We start from the raw sequence: 12370 nt of genomic DNA on the forward strand, positions 1-12370 counted from the left end.
CCCAGAGATACCTGAACTCCTTCACTTGGGGGTAAAGACCCATTCCCCAACCCCGGAAGTAGGAGATCTATCGGTTTCCTCCTGAGAACCATAGCCTCCGATTCAGAGGTGCCTCACACTGCGAACCGATCCAACGAGCGCTGTAGATCACAGACCGAGGATAAGAAATCAAGTGATCTGTACAAATAGTGTATACCTCATCTGTTCATCTGCCATTGTGACACTTTCATTCTCACACACCTGCTTACAACTCCACCAGGCACAATTCCCACAGCACGTTATATTTTTATTTTCCAATTTTAAGGATATCATCGTACAGGGGGACTTGTTTCTTTTATGTGCATATGACAATAAAGTCTTAGAACCGTTGTAGGGATTTTATCACCTTTGTTGTTTTCAAAACAACGGCGCTAATCCATCACTTTCCACAGTGACGGGACAGACACGTTATATTTGGGCTAGTTTGTCAAAACTGGACACCAATAAAGCTGATTAAGTGACAGAGATGAATCAGCCCTTATGCATATTTTAGGTGTTTATTCCAGCATTTGCCCTACAGGTGTGAACTAATTTCCCATTCCCAGTCTTTTTGTATTTGACATCATTATATAACAAGTACTGCAAGTAAAGAGAAACAGCTTCTATTGTGTCCTCAAGTCTAGATTTTTTTATTTATGCAGCAGCCTTTATGAAAAGCTTCTCGCTTTGTTTTTGCCTTTTAATTAGACTACTTTATGTAGAATATAAAATAATTCACTGTCCCTCAGTGGTACTCGAAACGAAAACAGTGCAGCAGTTAGTAATGCACACCACTTAAAGGTATCCTGCAGAGATTAACCACTAACTACTGTATATATGGAGCAAGCGTTGTGTTTGCACACACACTTAAAGAAACATGTTGAAGGCGGGGCGGCTGAGAGGCGGCAAAAACTTTAGGACAACATAGTTTCTTCAATCAGGAGCTTTTAAAATAAGTGAAAAGTTAGGCGTAGGTGCCAATATGAGAGGATCACACTATTTTAATTAAAAAATGTGTGGGAAAAAAGTTGTAGCAAAAGGTTTTGTTTTTTTTTTCCTCCTCATGTGTTGTGTCTGTTCACGAGGGATAGCAGGTGTTAAACCGTGGTGGGTTGATTTTATTGTTCACCAGGAATAAAGGTGTAGGTGTTTAAGTCCCATCATAAGAGATGATGTTAACACCAAAGTAGCACGTAACATGTGTGTGTTTGTGCGTGTGTGTGTGTGCGTGTGTGTGTGTGTGTGTTCTATGCGTACCTTTGGAGCTAATGTCTGGACTCCAGCAGCAAGGTTGACGTGAAGCTGCAAAAGGAGTGTGAAGGGCACAGCACCTCAGGAGGAATGACACAACACATGCACTCGCACACACACACACACGCATGCATGCAGTACACACACAAACACCTCCTCGCCTTTCTTTTCTTCTCCCTCTCTCTCTCTCTCTCTCTCTCTCTTCGATGACTCATCCCACCCAGGGACAGCGAGTGAGTGAGGGAGAGTGAGGGTGGAGAACCAGAGAGGAGGAGGAGGAGGAGAAGGATGGGAGAGTGTGAGAGGTGACACGAAAGTAAAGAGGGAAATGCTATACATTCACAGCGCGCACACACACACACGTGATATGACATTTTATTTTAATGATATATTATTATCGGACTGTGTGTATATCCACTGTTACAGTCACATTTATTCAGTCCTGCAAGAGCGGCTGATATATTCTTTCCCTTTTGCTGTTTGCTTTTAGTTGTGTCTGTCTGTCTCGGTGGTTTTTAAATAGGCAAATGAAATGAATGAATTATGATTCTCTCTCTCGTTCCCTCATGGAATCACACAGATGATTCTCCTCTTGTTTTAAAATGCCTCTCCATATATTCTTTTTTTTGCATGGTGGAGACAGACAACAGAAACCCTCCTCACCGCCTCAGCAACACGCTGAGCTTCTCCTCCGGTCCGCCCCGCCACTCCGCTGTGCTGCTCATTTGATGGTATCTATTAGAGAGAGATCCCAAACTTCCCAGGCGTTCCAAGTCGGTATCGCTGTGCATCACAGAGTGTAGACCCAATTCTTCACTCCCTCTCTCTCTCTCCAAATCCCATAGTCTCTAATGTCTTTATCTTATGGTGCGAGGGTATTTGAGGAGGTAGATGGACTCCTGAGGAGCAGGCATGTTGTCAGAAGTGGTGATTATTCTCTATTGAAAGAGGCAGACTATTGAGCCCGCTGTATTGCCGGGGATAAGATGTGTATTGCTGAGGATATGTCTGTGTTGCTGACTCCTGCAAAGCCCTGGGATGGTTGAGTGGTCAGTTCCCATGTGCCTGTAGATCAACACACAGCAAATACTGCTGCACCATCATCCTCTCCTCCCTGAACTGACTAAGGACACTACGGCTGTTACTGTGTGTGGTGATAGAATCGGATGCGACTGAGTATAAAATTGACCTTGTATTGAGAGTTGGACGTCGCTACACAATGCTGTATGGGTAATGTCATGGTTTTAATGGCAGGTTTAAGATGAGCGTCAAACAATCTCCAAAATGGACCTCAATTTTAAACCGATGACCGCTCACTCGGTGTAAAGGCATTAACTAAATGGATACGTCGTCTCAAAGACCAGTTTCCTCATCAGTGTGTGCTGCAGCATGTCATTCCATACCAGGCAGCTTTACACTGAACGTGACAGCTTTTATACTTCAATCCCATTTGCTCAATCCCCACTTCTTGGTCATTTTCCCCTGATCTGACTTCTGCCCCTGCAGAAATTCTAGCAGGATCGTAGAAAAGTGAAGCCTGGGAAGTAGGATGGAAGTAGCAATTGGCCACCAGGGGGTGACTAGAAAGGCTGTTCTATTCTAATATATTCGAGTTGATGGTGTCATCTCATCTTCAGTGGCCCGGGGTGTCAGTTTTGTGAATTATCTTCCCATTTAGATGAAGATAGTGACACTTGTCGTATACTGCCGCATGTGCACTTCCTGTTTTAAAAACTTGACATGCATGATGCCAGGTATATCACAAATGGGAGTTCCTTTTGCAATCAGAAGACTTTATATACAGTCTATAAGCAGGATCCGTGCCACTTCTATATTACTCAGTGTTCTCAAGTGAAGCTCAGGTGCTCTGTGTGTGTGTGTGTGCCTGGCTGCCTCTAAGGAGAGCGTCCCTGCCCGAAAAAAGATCCCAACTGATTCACAAAAAAAGTCCCGACTGCCAGCCCAGACAAGCCCTCACAGCACGCTGCCACACAAACCCTCCAGAGATGATGGTGTGATTATTGGACCATGATCACGAATCATGCACAGCATCCTGTCTGGAAAAATTAAGAGCCCATTTGCAACGATTTCTTGAATTAAATGTGGGGGGGGGGGGGGGGGGGGGGGGGGGGGGGGGGGGGAGGTGTTAATTGGTAGACGTGTCAATGGAGCATCACAGTCATAAAAAAAAAAAAAAGTTATGATATTTCTCAGTAACTTGCAGTCGTTGCAGTCACACCAGAAAGTGGAACAGTGATCGCTGAGGCTTGGAGAGGCAGGAAAGTCTGGGAACATGCCGGAACCACTAGATTTAGAGTCAAACATCGCAATCCCATTCATTTTTCTACAGATCATTTCAAGCAACATCCACGTCACTCTCTTTTTCCTTAAAGAAATGTGTTAATTCTGCTCTGAATACACCTGCTGTCCACTTTACCTCAGCATTTGAGAGTCCTGGACAAAGAGAAGCTTGAAAATGCTGCTGGAGTTTTAGTCTGAAAGGGCAGAAGGGCTCATCAACCACAACTCTTCCATCATCTGTGAATGAAAAGCTCCACTTTAATTTACACTCAGTTTTACCTGGTCCTTGTTCCTGCTTCTCACCATGGTTGTTTTTTTATGACACTTAGTATTGGGATTGGTCACACACACACACACACATACGAGTACAACATGTGTATATGAAACCTGTGACGTGAGAAGTTAACTCCACCCCCCAAAACTTGTTTCATCCACAAGCACCAAAAGCGGGGGGACACATGCTAAACTAATAACGACAGTATTTAGCGTTGTGCTCCGTGCCAAACTTGCACCATCTCATTGAAATTCATTGTTGTTACTTCTTATGTTGTTTCAGTTTCTGCCCCTGCTGTTCATCCTGTTACAGTATCGTGTGCACCTGCTCCCTTTAGTTCTTTGCCAGATCGTCTTTGTCACTCCTTGTGTGACTTATCTCTTTTGGGTTCATCCTGTTGTATGGCTTGACATTTCTTTTTTTTTTTACTTTAGCTTCTGTACCCCGGGTTCTTGAGTTTTGCCTGCTCCTTGTCAGTTTTATTTCCCTCTTGGACTTGAGTAGAGACTATTACCTCCTAAATTACATCAAGCCTCGAGTGAGTTTCTCTGACTGTGAGTCATTGTCCTCATGTGAGTTCTTAGAAAAGAAATTGAAATGATGGGAATAAAAGAAAAAAAAAGGCACTCCTGGAACCATCAACCTCTGCCACTTCTCACTGACTCAGTCGCTTCACATTCACTCGTCGAGGTTCAGATTTGAAGTTCTTTTTTTGATTCAAGAAAGCAAACAATGATTCTGCTGAGCTGAATCTCTCATTCTCCTGTTTTTATTTAAACGGGGGGAGGGAAAAAAGAAAATTCACAATCTAACTGGTTTTGTTTTGTGTCTGAAAAATCAAAACATATTGTTTCGCTTACCCTTGTGTGTGGAAAAAGTTCCTTTGTGATTGAATTATAAATTCCTGGCAGGACTAGACAGCGTACAGAGAGCTCCAGCCTAGCCAGCTGCTGAGAGCTGCCATCCCCAGAAAAGGAGACCTTGGCAGGGGACAGTGTTGAGACACTGTGGGTCCCCCTCCTCCAGCCTGGAGCCCTGTGAGCTCTGCTCAGCGGAGGAGGAACGAGGGCCCAGCCCAACAGGAGGCTTTGCTTGTCAGGCCCTGAGCGTGTTGAGTGTGCACTCGTTGTCACTGTGCTTAACTTTGTGCGTCAGTTTGTCTGCGCTGGCACGCGCGGCGTTGACACCAGATGCAGCGAGACGTATTATGTTGCAGGCATGTGTGAGTGTGAATGTGGACATTCCAAAAGAAGTGACTTGTAATTGATCGGACGAGAGAGACGTACGACTTCCTCTCTCTGTCTTTAACTGCACCGCATGTCTTAGGAATGTTACGTCGGCCTGTCTGCAGAAAAAGTGTAAGGGATGCTTTGGAAACACAGTCCACTTAAGTGTTACAATGACAAACCACTGCGAGTTGTCTTTCAGACATGTGAGACGACGACTCTGTGAGTGTGTGTGAAAGTGAGAGAGGGAGAGAGTGTGAACGGTAAAAGGAGACAGGGAGACTCTTACACTTACACTCGCTTTTTTTGTCTCCCTCTGAAGTGAAAATCTTTGGCTTGTCAGACTTGAGGGGGAGAAACGAGACGAGACCGGGTGCGAGGGGGGAGAAAAGAGACAGTGAAAAGTGGAGGAACGCACATGGTGAGAGACAGACTGGAGAAAGGAGATAAAGAGGCGGTTTGATTGACAGCCAATAGGCCTGCCTGTTTCCTGTCACACACACATGATTGCTGACCCACCCCTCTGCCTGGCTGACGCCCCTGGGTAGTCGGACCAAGATGGCAGCCCCACTTAAAGAATGAAGGATCGGGAAGAGACGGACGCCTCCCAGGTCGTTCACTGTGTGTGACCTGTGTGTGTGTGCGTTCCAGTTTAATGTAAAGAACAGCTGGATCCCTATACCATAACTGGAACACTCAACTTTTGTCGTATTTTATTGTTTGGGAACAGTTGCAGACTTTCGGGAAATATTTTCTTTGTATGTAATTTCTGCCACTAGGGGTCTCTCCGTCAAAACAACAACAACAAAAGACTAAGAGTTGACATTCGGAAGCAGTGTGGGATCATGGGAATTGTTGTCTTGTTGTCTTGTTTTGTTTCCCTGTGTGTTTGAAGAGCTTCACTGGCAGAACATGCAGGAAAAGGCAGTGAGTATATCCATTAATGACAAATAAGCACAAAGCTTACAGCGTCATTAAAGAGTGACCGTTACTGTGAATAGAAATATGGATTGTTGTGAGTTTGAGGAGACATTTTAGACATTTTAACACATAAATATTACATTTTTATTATATCCATATTCCAATTTTTACATCGAGCCCTTCAGGGATGTGTCTGGACTTCAGTGAATGTCTGAGAGCAGCTATACAAACCTTATAAATGGCACACACCGAACATGTGTACACTGTGTTCAGCTGTTCCTCTGAGACTGTTAGTCAAACACCAGGTTGTTGATTTTCGCTGGGTGTTGCTGGACGGGGCTCCTGCACACATCACTGTTAAACCATGACATTACACGCCGTGTGACATTATACCAAGTTCTGACATCCAGGTCACTGCATCTCTCTTGTCTTGACCTATTTTGCATTCGTTTTTTAATCAGTTATGATAACAGAACATTACACTCACCCAAATAATTGTTGGGATCTGGGAAAAACATAACCACACAAGGAAGACCAGAGGTCTGATGAGATAATGTTCAAGCTGAGCAAATAAAAGTTCAGGCGTCAGTGTGATCATTTCGGGGTGGGGGCGGGGGGGGTTTGGCGTGTGACTGCAATGGCTGGACGGTTACTATAGTAACGTATGCTAACGCTGTTGTTGCTATAGGAACCTGTTTTTCGTCCTTTCAAACTAACGGTGAGCAGTAACGGTTATTAGCAGTGGCACAGAACATTTTGTGGCAGTAGTTGGCCGTATAATTCATCCCCATAATAAATGGACTATGTCTTGGTTATTTAATTTTTTTTCCTCAATACAGCTGTAGTTTCCACTCTTTCTCTCCTCTCCTCTCCTCTCCTCTCCTCTTCTCTCCTCTCCTTCTAGGGCTCAGAGATAGGATCTCCCTCAATAGCAAACTTTGGAAGACATCTTTAAGATCCCCTCTGTCACTTCAGCTTAATGGAGCCCTCTGGGCTTGCACTACAAAAGCACACACAGACACACACACACGATGCACATACACGCACACGACACCCCAAGTAATAATAAGGGCAGGGAGAAGCAGCATAGATTTGAGGACTCGTAAACACACTTCATTCTCCCAACAAGTCTCTTTGATCTTTATCAAACAAAACAGTTTCCTTTGGTGTATTTTGTGTTTCCATCTCTGGGCTTGAACGCGCTGCAATGCTCTTTTCCCACTTCACTTTCCACACCCATAAATAAAACGAGAACACATTTGGATTTCCTGGCAGTGGGCTTTCAACAGGCCGTTCACTGCCACGTCTGTCAGATTCATTAATTCAGAATTGCGCAAGCGAGCTCTGGTTAATCATTTCTGGAGGCTACATGTTTACATCTCAAAGCGGTCCAGTTTGCTCGTCTAATCAAATTTGGCGTATTTTCATCATGACTTGTGTTTTTCAAGGGCTTAAATGGATGAGTGCTGTTTCTTTTCCACCACAAACGGCACTCAGCAAAACTTCCTTCAGCAAAGCCACACAGTGCTGCACAGGCTGTTTAACCAAGAAAACAAGTTCAAGCTTTCCTGTTAAGGGCTCCCACTTCCTGTGTTCAAAGAAAAAAAAAAACCTTGTCCTTCAGTTTTTGGATCCCATGGTCCATAATGAACTGATCTCTGTCTCCCATAGGCGGGCCGTTGCTTGGCAACCTGATGACGCTCTGAGGAAAGAAGGGAGGGAGGGAGGGGTGGAGAGATGAGGAAGAAGGTAGCCACTCCAAAGATTGAGTACATTTGGGAAGATGACTCACTCTGTAATTTAGAAAAAAAAAAAGATGTGTGCACACTCACTCAGTCTCTGCCTGCGTCTCACATACTGATGCAGTTGATTTTGGGGAAAAAGAACGAGGGACGCACTATGATACTGTGATATATGGTGGGAACACACACAACATAACAGGTCAAATGTATTTGCTCCTCAGTCAGACTCCAACTTTACATCAGACAGTGTGAAATTTTGATTTATGGTCTGAGTAATCCGATCAGACGGAGCTCAAACTTGATCATATACAGAGGACACAAACCCTCCTTTCTCCATCTATACTGGCTCCTACACCCTTGCATGGCTCTCAGCCTCTGCTTCTGCCCTGCTGTTGCCATAGAAACCACTGAGATACAGACTCAAAACAACTTACTGACAAAAAACAGAGAAAGAAAGAAAAACCAACACATTTGGATGTTAACTGCTCTAAATGAGCTTCGTACGTACATAAAGAGCCAAGCGGTATTCGTCTGTGGTACTGCAAATTTCTGTTATGTCTTTGCTCTATGAGTGGATGACCTGTTTTTAAATATTGTCTTAACCATCCCTCGTGGTCAACCAGCTTGTGGCCATTATGCCTATGCTTTATTTGGGTGTTGTCTGGCATAATCTGCAAAATCATTCCACATTAAAATGTCCTCAATTAACATTTTGGGGCATGGAGTGTGTGTGTGTGTGTGTGTGTGTGCAGGATTTACCTAAAATTGAGTCTTGACTGTCAAGGCCACACGGGGAAAAAAAGTGCTATAACTTTAGCTGTAAGCAATACATTTATTTAAATTAATTTGCAATTTCACTAGAAACAGATCCAGCTGGCTACGAAAAGGAAGGTAGGGCACTCTTTTGTAAGTAAGCTAGTTAGCAGGACAAGCTAGGCTACGAAAAGAAAGCTAGGTCACTATATTGTTATTAAGCTAGTTAGCAGGACAAGCTAGCATTAAAAGCGTACAACATTAAAAGCTAACATAACTAATCCATACTTTTAAATTTAAAACCTTTCTGACTTCTCAACTTTAATGCAGTCACTTAGTTCTGACTTACGATTCTTTGTCTGATCAAGACAAAATGTTCAGTTTGTTCTCTGCTAATTTCTGCCTGTATTTATTAATTAAGCTACCTGGAAATGTCATGTAAGTGACTCCAGCAGATAGTTTTCCTGCTCTTTTTATATGTATTCATTTGTGTTCGTTTTCTCCATCGATTTTCTCCACTTGGTCCTTTTGTGTGCACTATATAACCCATAAGAGACAATTTAATAGAATTCCAACATTGTTGGTGGTTGTTGATGTTTATGTGTGCCTTGTTATTGAAAAATTCGTCCTTTTTATTTTACATGACACACCTGTTTATTCGCAATTACAAACAATGGTGAAGATCAATGTCAGGGAATTGGCCATTGTGTGTGAGTGTGTGTGTGGACAAACTGGCTCCAAGATGCGAAGTGAGTTGTCCTGTCAACAAACATAGACGATCTTTGTTCATGCCTACCGTACACAATGGCATTCTTTCAGTGAACCGGACTGGCGCTAGGACCGAGGTCGGGCACCGGGGGAAGTCCTCTCTGCTGGCGGGGCAAGAGCACAGAAACACACGCATTCACGCGCGCGCGCACATACACACTGAGGCTCTCTGACAGAGGAGAGAGAGAGCAGAGGGATACACAGGGAGAGAGAGAGAGAGACTATAGGAACGCAGCGACTTGTGTGTGTGCGTGTGTGTGTGTTTAGGTACGATAGCTCGCTCGCTCGCTCGCTCGGTGGTACAAGCGACTGGCGGGGCGGATATGGAGGGGCTCAGGAAAAACGCTGGGAACTGACCGAGCACCGAGACGAAGAGAGGGAGCGAGAAAGAGAAAGAGAGAGATAGAGAGAAGAGAAGAAGGACGGACAGCACGGAAGGAAGGACGGAAGGAAAGGAGATAGATAAGTCTGAAAGAGGAGAGGAAGAGTGCGAAGAAGGGGCTCGTCTGGAACACAGAAGGATTCTAAGGTGACTTTATGGGGCTTTCGCTGCTGCATGCAGGTGTGTGAGTGTGTGTGTGTGCGCGCGCGTGCGTGTGCGTGTATGGTGTTGACATATTCTGCCTGGCTCTGTACTTAAAGGGAAGAGTGGAGGTGTGTGTGTGTGTGTGTGTGGAAAGAGAGAGAGAGACTGTGTGTGTGTGTAGCCTAAATATACATTCATGTGTGTGTGAGTGTGTTAGAGTTTTAAAGGTTGTTTTTTTCCACAAGCTTTAAAAAGGGGGCAAAGTGTGTAAGCGAGCTGAGCTGACCGCTGTAAACTGGAGTGAAGGGATCAAAAGGAGTGGATACTTTTTTTTAGGGAACAGCGTGATCGCGTTCCAACACACACACACATGCACACACTCACACACACTTCTCTACTTCTCTTTAAGTTGAGCCTGACAACAGCCCCTGAGTCTCTCTCTGTCTGTGTGTGTGTGAGAGATCAGGAGTTTGTATGTAGTAGGTAACAAAAACAGACAGTTCGCGGTTGTAACAGAAGCGCTGGACAGATTTTCTGTTGACTTTGCCTGCTTGTTAGTGAATGAGGCTTGTTAAGTAGTAGTAGCAGCTCCTCTGTGTGTGTGTGTGTGTGCATGCGTGTCATAGATGGCAAACAGGTTGAGGGGAGGCAGATCTGATCAGACGCACAGCAACAGAGGAGAGAGCGTGGCACAGGCTGAGCAGCAGCACATTGGATTACACACAGATGAACACACACACACAAGCTGTGTCCAGGAGAACAGCTGGGGGAAATGTGTGTTTGTGTCAGTGCCTGTGAGCATTTTCACTTGCATGCATGTGTCTGTCTTTACATGTGCAGGACTGTTTGCTTTGGTATTATCTTTTGCTGCTGTGTGTGTGTGTGTGTGAGGCTGTGTAAATACATAATGTGGACGGAAAGAATGTTGTGTCATGTCCTCACACAGGTGGCGTGTGTGTGCGTCTTCCTCCGTCTCCCCTGGTCTGGAGACAGAAGGTGGAGGATGGCAGAGGGGATGGAGGAGGGTGGGAGGGAATCAAGGCGATCAGATGACCAAGAATAAGGCAGATGAGAAGATTAATCCAGTAGTTAGAGATGAAACAGGGACACTGACGACAGGACTATGAGGAGGAGGAGGAGGATGAGGAGAAATGGAATGAAAGCAGAGGAGATGGAGTGAAGGAGACGGAGGCTGACACGCTCTCTCCGGGAGAGCTCAGAGTGCTGCTCATTCATAATTCACCTCCATGGCAAACGTTCATTCACATATTGACCCCCCATGGCCGCGCTCAATGGAGTTCTCGCCCCTCAACCCCGCGCTGTCTCTCAATGGACACCTCCTGTGGCGCCCTGTTCAGTTAGTGTTCACTTTGGAGACAGCTGAAGCTCTCACACAACAGCCTGCACTGTTTTTGTCCATTATGGTTCTTTTGACACCGGTTGTTTTTCGCTTGGAAGCTGTGATGTGAGATTGAAATGTGTAAATTGAATATTGAATTCAGTCCCCACCCCAGACACAGATAATTGGTATGGATGGCTCAGTGGGTTAGTGCTCTTTGTACAACTGTTGTTGGTCTTATTCCCTTAACACGGCTCAAACAGCCTGTAATGGATCTATAATTAATGTGTGAATTAACTGAATAGTGTGGGTTTAGAAGAAAAGCAGCAGCCAGTTTTCCTCATAATTTATGCAGTATAAATGCTCAAAAATGACCATTTACATATTTCTTTTTTGTATTATCCTTGCCTGGAGCGACACAAAAACACCCCTCCTGTGCGGTGGTCAGCTGTGGCCCATGAGCCATATGGCGGTTTCTAAAATGCAGTCACAAAAAAAAGGGCACTGCATCGGTATCAAAGAACATTTAGTTCTGAGAGGTAAACAGTAGAGGATTACACCTTATCAGCAGAAATGGTAAAAAAATGCCCTGACTTCTTTAATTTTCAGGGGTATTGGTGGACTCGGAAAATACAGTGTTGACATTCACTGCTAAAACGTGTCTGACCTTTGAGTTGTGTTTGCCAGAGATGCAGTTTTTGTAAAGACAAAAACCGCCGTGTATCCAAGGAATAAATATTCACTATGTCTCAATGCACAGTTTCCTGAACTTTGACATTTTATTTGACTCTTGTCTATGTCCTAGTATACATGCCCACAAGGACGTGTGTCAGCCTCCGCTACACCAGGGGCCGATATGGTTTTTGCTTGATCTGAAATAGAAACACAAGTGGAGTTTAGCAGGGATAGAATCTAAGACCACTGAATTTAAGTCGCTGTGGATGTAATTCCCCGCAATCTTGCCATTTTTAAATCGACTCTTTCTTGACTCTATACTGCCCCCGAGATTTCCACTGGTATTGCTCTGTTTCTCCGTCCGTCTCCCTCTCTGTCCTTTGTGTTGTGTTGAGTATGTATTTTAAAAGTCCAGGTTAAGTCAAGCCAACACATTAATTAGATTTTCTAACATCATGTAATTGTTAAATGTGCTGTGTGTCTCTATGATTGTAAAATTTCTACAGCACATCATGGTCCTACAACTTCAGTAGTCAAGGGTTTGATTCCCACTTGGTACAAGTAGACTAAAAATAG

At 44.4% G+C, this 12370-nt stretch overlaps 1 protein-coding gene across 1 annotated transcript in view; it reads left to right on the forward strand.

Moving 5' to 3' along the window:
• The first annotated feature begins 9394 nt into the window (after positions 1-9394).
• Positions 9395-12370, forward strand: part of ches1 (checkpoint suppressor 1) — a 68123-nt gene continuing 65147 nt past the window's right edge. The window contains exon 1 of the mRNA XM_058613447.1: positions 9395-9783. The gene's annotated coding sequence lies outside the window, so the exon portion shown is untranslated. The remainder of the gene's footprint in view (positions 9784-12370) is intronic.

The sequence above is a fragment of the Solea solea genome, chromosome 17 (genome assembly GCF_958295425.1).
Source record: "Solea solea chromosome 17, fSolSol10.1, whole genome shotgun sequence".
Taxonomy (NCBI): domain Eukaryota; kingdom Metazoa; phylum Chordata; class Actinopteri; order Pleuronectiformes; family Soleidae; genus Solea; species Solea solea.